We start from the raw sequence: 7,754 nt of genomic DNA on the forward strand, positions 1-7,754 counted from the left end.
AAGTTACCTCGCAGGTTGTTTCGCAGCATAGAGACGAGCTTCGCATTCGCACGATGGTGCGACTCTAGCATTCTCGAGATCAGACGACGCTCCTCTATTTGACGAGGTTCATCAATTTGACGAGACTTGTTTGGTTGACAAGGTTCGCCCGTTCGACGATGTTCGTCTGATTTGCGAGACTCGTTTGATAGACCCGTTCGACGAGGTTTGCTCGTTCGACGAAGTTCATCTTACTGATGAGGTTCGTCTGATTTGTGAGACTCGTTTGATTGACCCGTCCGACGAGGTTTGCTCATTCGACAAAGTTCGTCTTACTGACGAGGTTCGTCTGATTTGCGAGACTCGTTTGATTGACCCGTCCGATGAGATTCGCTCCTTCGACTTTGACGAGGTTCACCCGATCGACGAGGTTCACCCGATCGACGAGGTTCGTCTGATTTGCTGTAAGGTGCAACACGACCTTCGCGTTCAGGCGTTACTGCATGTTGTAGTTATAACACCATTTAAATCAATTGCTGTTATAATCATAATGATTTGTAACAGTCACATTGATTGTAGGGTGACTCTTGAGCTGGCCTTAGAGGCCTATAAATAGTGACTCTTGGGTCAGCTCTTGGAGAGCTCTTGTATACACACGAAAATACATTGAGCTGTTGTGCTGCTGCTGGTGCAGAGCTTGTGCCCGAAGGAACTGTTGTGATGCTGCTGCTGCAGTGCCTGTGCCCGAATGATTTTTGTCTAAACCGAAAGGTTTAAGAGATCAAGGGGATCTTTGCCTTGATCGAAAGGTCTTATAGATCGAGGAGATCTTGACAATACTTGGTTGGTGCACACCATTATATTGTACTGCTGTTCCTGGAAGCAGATTGGCCTTGGGATCCTTACACTAGAGTATGCCAAATATTGTTTTAAGCACAACGTTTCACAAACACACAACAATTAACTTAAAAAGTTTAAAATTACAGCACATCAACTTTCACTGTTTTATTCCAGATTTAACCACAATCTCCAACATGAAAATCATGAAGTCAAATTTGAGTTGGCATATGTCTTCTATTTATAGACAATTCATATATAAATATTAATAAGGAAAATGATGAGGGGGGTAGAATAACATATCTGCTTATGTTTTGAATATGAAATGTAATAATCAACTACGTTATTTAAAACAAAACCCTAATGACCATGAGTGGCCCAAGTCATTTTCTAACTCATGATGGCCTAAGTCATGGTAACCCTAGATGCCAGATGAGGCGTACGTACCCCTTTGGGCCCTTCCCATACTTCCAAGCTAAGAAAAAAAATCCCTTTTCTCCTCTTTTGGCCTAATGTTAGACTTTCCTTCTCTCTCCCCTTCTTTTGTTTTCTTGCTACTGAACTCCAAACTGATATTTGAACAAATAAAGCAATGTGAAAGGAATCGAAACTCTCCCTCCCATCTTTTTCTCCAAATCATTGTTCTCAATATATTATCTTGCCTTTCGAAATGACAGGTAAAAAAAAAAAAAATTCTAAATCATGTGGATGCATATATCACAAGATGACAAAAGTCTCATAGAATTAACTTGGGGGATAAGGATGGGTCACAAAAATTAGGAACCTCTCAAAGTCTCAAGCTCTCACAATTTTGATGAGACAAATGAAAGCATGATGCATTGGAATTGGAGCTTTACATGGTCCCATCCCATGCAAATAAATAAATATATAAATAGCCCAAACCCTAATTTTATTGAGCCCCACTCTTGGCCTACCCTTTTCTTTCCTCATGTAGTTGGGCACGCTTCCCTTGGCTTCACCTCTCATCTATCAAGTATCAACTTTAACGAAAGAAAACTCTTCAGCATCACAGCGCAGAGAAAGACAAGAGGCAAAGGAAAAGAGAATGATGAAGTCTTAAAAAAAAAAAAAAACTAAGTACTGCAGCTACAAAGGGATCTAGGTTTCTTTTCTCATGCATATAGGCATAGGGTTTGCTCGTATCTTTTTCATGTAACGGCCGCAGGGAAACCTGAGGGCGAAATGACTGTGTTTAGTCAATTAATGGATTGCTTCCATTTTTTTGGGATATGTTTGTTCTTAATTATGCTTGGGGCATTTAGCTACCTATTATATATGTACGCTGTCAATTGTGGTAGTTGGTAAATTGTTCTTTATTTAATTTGTTCAGAGCGAAATGTTATGAAGTTTTATGTAAGAGTGGAGCTCGATCACTTTCAACCGCTGATCAGGATACTTGTTTTCGGCAAGTAAGCATTAAAATTATGAGAGTGACCTTTTGCATCATGTAGGAGAACTGTTGACGCTTATTTTCAACTAATGGCATCCTCTCCAAAGTTTACAAATCATAGATGAAAATATATATAAATGAGGCTATACAATTGTCATGAAACTACCACGAAGTGTAAACAGCTTCACGATGAACTATAACCGACTGTTAAAAGGTTCCATAAACTTTGAAATCGATCGACGGAAAACCCTTATGCACGGCTTCTCAGTTATCAGTATATTACCATAAAATTCTAAAATAAGAGCAGAAGTATGGAACAATATCATCATGTGTTTATCATGTGCTAACCTTTACTAACTGTGGTCAGTCATAGTAATTTAATGAGAAAAAGTTTTTGTTGTGGATTTCTCTATGAAAAATAGTTTAGTTTAGTTTCCTACAAAACCCCCTTTAGGTCACCGTAGGTTTGTGAACTTTATCTGTAAAATGATCGATAGGTGTAAAATATATAATACGTACATAATAAATTAAAGCTGGTGCTATGAATATATCTAGCATTGATTTCATATTTTCTATCTTTCCTTTGACTTCTTCTACTTCATCTTACATGAAACAAACAAATTAATTAGTGTACTCTCCTGCTAACTAGAATAATAGGACTCACATGCAAACAAAAAATAATCCCTACACTTTTATCTCACCCTCATTGCATATGCATGATCACCTAACTTTTATTAAAAGGCAAAAAATGAAATATTTAATTTATAGTTAATCCATAAAAAATGAAGTATTTAATTTATAGTTATTCCATATTTATCTGCTACCAAAACGTGCAATTTATAGTGAATGCATGGAAACGTACACATACTCTCTTTTTAGTTGAATTTGGATCCTCTCCTCTACAAAAAAGTAAGAGAGAGACCACTACTTTTAATCTCAATCGTTGATTACTTATTATGCGGTTATGATACAATCTAAATCTAACACTCACCATACCACCGTGTATTGCACCATTTTCTAATTTGCACTTAAAGAAAAAATCATAACCACCAACTAGATAATCAATGGTTGTGATTATGTAGTGGTCCCTCCAATATTTTTTAGATAGTGGAGAGGATCGGAATCCCTTTTAGTTTGTCTAGATTATAGCAAGCATATAAGTCTATAACTTCATTTATCTTTAAGTTGACCAGTAATTGATATATGATAGATGCACATACAGTGTTTCTATTACTCGTAATCAACGTCACTATGAATTAACTTACTCGATTTCACATTTCATGAAATTAGTAAAAATATAGAAGTTAAGTTTTTACTGACCTTAGACCTACCATTAACTTGGATTAGCTAAAACAAGGGAAGGTTAACGGTCAAAGCATCTGTTCTATTACTTTATTCCCCATTCATACTCCAAATAACACATGTAGATAAATGTTTTGCATTCACTATATAAATACTAGTACATTTGGATATTATTGTATAAAGTATGAATAATTGATGAAGGGCTTTGACTACATGAACGATATTTTACAACGTGTGTTAATCTAAAAACCGACTAAATTAAGAATGATATCTTGATTTGCTTTAAGTTTGTAGATAGGACCATCTATATCCCTGAATATCTCTGCAGGTCTCTGGATGGCCCACTAGCTGTAGATCGAGATTAGATATTTGCTAAAGAGCTAGGCAGGACCATTTGTGAGTGTACTCACACCAAGCAATAAAGAGACCTAAGAGATGAGAGATGTGCAATGCAATGGTCCTCCTCCTCCTCCAAAAATTAAAAGGCAATAGATTACCACATGGACTCGATATGGACATCACAGTAGTCCATATGCCGTCAAAAATATGGTGATATAAAGAGATTATGCCCAACCTATTTAGATCAAGGACCACCCTTGAAAACCAATTTGATCATTTGCCAAAAGACTAGTCTATCTTTTTCTTGCTCCCATGCTCACAGGCACACAAACAAGTAATAAGTAAACACTTGCACGCAAGCTCTTGATCTCCTGTCGATTGCATGCGGATATCATGAGATCGATATGAAAATGAAGAACCAAGATAATATATATATGTCAATTAATTGACACGCCCTGGTGTTTGTATTGTGACTGAGTGGTAAGTTTGCATATATGTCTTATTACTATATATTTGTTTTTATTAGGAATATGAATTGGACTCTGCAGGCAGGCATATGTACAACCTTTAATTAACTCAACATGTGGTCCAAATTAATGGATGGCAGTCCATCCTGATGTTATATAACTGGTCTTTGTTGTCCATCATTACCAACATTATCTCATCTTTCAGACTCATGCTTAATAAGATCAACTATATGAACAAATACTAGGAAGTCATTGGTTATATATGTCATTGCAAATATCTAGTTTATTCAGATTAATTGATGAGATCAGTTTCGGAATTAGTAAATGTATTCTATATTATTTTCACATGTATTACTAAAATAATAACATATGTATATAAACATGAATAAAATTATATTAATTGGTTTGAAAATTATGGTAAAATTCGAGTCTAACCTTTTCCATTTACACCACTCTGCTTACCTATGTTGACTCTTTATAGCCATGGAAAGCTAGCGAAACAGGTTGTACTTTATTATATCTTTTCTCAAATTCCTTGGATACATTAATAGGACCTGAGGGTGGTCCAAACATTGAATTTTTTTTAAAGACTCTAAGGTAAAAAATTGAATAAAACCACAACTGTTTAAAAAATTGGTATGACATTAGTAATCAAACTGATATTGACAAAACTTTTCGTTGGATAAAAAATAATGTAGAAAATTTTAGAAGAGCAAATGTTTTCAAGTTCAAAACAAACTTATGATTAGAGTTTTTGTTATTTAAAATATTGAGAGGAAGTGAAACTCTTGGATATTCTTAGGATATGAACTCTTCCTCCATGGTGTCCTTTTACCTTTCATGTGATACATTCATTTACCAAAGCTATAGTGAAATATCAAGGAAAGTTCTTTTCTATTATCACCGTCGTTTTCAGTTTTTTTGGCTATATATATATTGAAAAATAATGGCTCCATCGCGTTTCTATAAATTGTTAGCATATGAGCACAAGTTTATGAATTAAGCTTGATATCTGATAAATTATTATTATTGAGATGGCTCTGAAATCAGTACAGCGAATATGCTTTGCTCTAATATGACTATCAATTTCTCAGTTAAATGTTTGCAACATTGCATTTCTTAAGTAAGCATCTCTACATATATGTGCTTTGTTTCTGGCTAGAGTTCCTACAGAACTGTAATAATCTTTGACATAATAAAAAATCTTTCTTTTTCTTCTGAGAAATGTAAAAAGTAACCATAACAATTCACGTTTAGAAGGAGAAAGTGATAAGTCTAATTCCGTGATTCAAGTGTTAATTCTCCAATAAATTTTAGGTGACAAGGACACATGGAATTCACGATACCAAGTAGATCCTTGTGGTCCTACATATGGATGATGAACATTCTGATGTGAGCAAAATGACTTCTTCAGATGAATGTGAACAAACAATTGGGATTGTACTTCTTTTTTAAACGTGAAAAGAGTCTAGCACAATTTGGTGCAAAGAGCTTCTTTTCTGTAAGCTACAGATTTAGCTAGGCATATAGCGGCATGATATATGTATTAATGACCGAACAAATGCTGTTCCGTATTAATTTGGAGACTGACCAATTTCAGGGAGGATGTGCAATACTTGAAAATTAGATAGGAACCATTCAGAATATGATATTGTTTGAAGTTACTCCCATTTTGGTTCTGTTTCAATCAAAGGCAATCTTTGAGCACATGAACAACAGACTAATGATTGAGGAAAACGCCACACTTTGGTTAATTCAGACCATGACTTATATATCTGAACTATGAAGAAGATGAAGTTTTTCTCTGTAGCAAACTGAGGATGGTTGGCATATATTATGTATAGTGTTACACTAATACTGTTATTATTATGGAATCTCTAAAAAAGTTTTTTTGGGGGGATGTATATTGCTTGAATACATGCTGGAAGATGTAAAACATAATCTAATACATCAAACAATTAATTTTTATCCCCCCTCCTTGTCCTAAGATCTAGCAACTCGCTGCCCGCCCTGAGATCTAGGTAGGGCAATGGTCCGTCTAGACGGTTCTAGATAAACTTAAATTGCTTGAAAATTGTGCCATTAGTCTGTCTATCATGATTCATGAGCAGATATCTTTGAGTCAAAGGTATGTAGGTCCATAACATATGCAAGAAGATCCTCAGAATATAAGTCTGCAGCATGTTAATTATTCTTTACTGACATATTTTACAGTGACCAATCAGTGATGTGTTAAATTTCTTACATGAGGTTTAAAATGTTCGCTAGAAGTTAGACTTTCAAAGACAGATATTAATTTGCAGTACTAGGAAGTAAAAACTAAGTTCTTTGACTTAAAATAGCTTGGTTCACATTGTTGGTCTATAATCAAAAGTCAACATTTTGAGTAAAGAGGTCACAGCATTTATCTGACTGAGTTTTTGAATCAATAGAGGGCTCTTTGGAAGAAATTAAGCGTTTAAGTTTGAGAGGTTTTGGACTAATTAAGAGGCCTTATGAAAATTAACATTTACATATAACTTGGTCGTGCATATGCTGTCCCTAGTAAAAATATGCATGTTTTTACGCTAGAAATGCTACATCAATAACTCATATTTTTTAAATGAAGTCAACAAAAACAGTTGCTGCTTCAGTATTCTGTTATCTGCTTACTAAAACAATATGCTTTTCTATCACCTTTAATGTTACTAATATTAATTATTGTATGTTAGATAGAAATCTGCATTAGAAGACGAGGAAGAGAAATTGTTCTATCAAAGAATTGATAACCCGGTGATCATCAGGAAGACTATATAGATAAATTTAGATGACTCAAGATGCTTTAGCTTTAGAATTTACTGCATTTAGAACTTGGTCAGTTCTTACAATTCTCTCTCTATGCATCTATATAGTTTCCAAGTAGTTCATATATAGAAACTAACTGTAGTTGGAGTTGGAGTAAAAGCCATTAATTGATTATGAGGTTCATTAATGATGATTGCCGTCCTCCATAAACAGAAACACACGTTAATATGATCCTTGTGGTTGAAATATTTTGAAGCCTCTTAAACGACTCTTTTAGCCTAAGTCTATCACCAGTTTTCACTATCTGGTGATTTATTATAGGCTGAAATTTGAGTGTTCTCCCTTATGAAGTTTTGGTGTCATTTTTCTATCATTTTTCTCATGAATTTTATCATTTAGATTTTCTAGTCACTTGCTAGTTATCATTTACGAGACCACAACTTTATGCTTTTTTTTTTTGGTCAATGAAAGAGAATATATTCATTTACCAAATTTTGAAATGAGAGTACATCAAAACTTTGCCGGAAAATGGTCTAGCAACCAAAACTGAAGAAAACACAAACTGTTTACAGTTTCTCTATTCTATCTCTCAAGTGCTCAGGAACATCTTCATTAAGCACTTTTTGAAGTATTGT

Source organism: Asparagus officinalis, chromosome 8, assembly GCF_001876935.1.
Source record: "Asparagus officinalis chromosome 8, Aspof.V1, whole genome shotgun sequence".
Classification (NCBI taxonomy): domain Eukaryota; kingdom Viridiplantae; phylum Streptophyta; class Magnoliopsida; order Asparagales; family Asparagaceae; genus Asparagus; species Asparagus officinalis.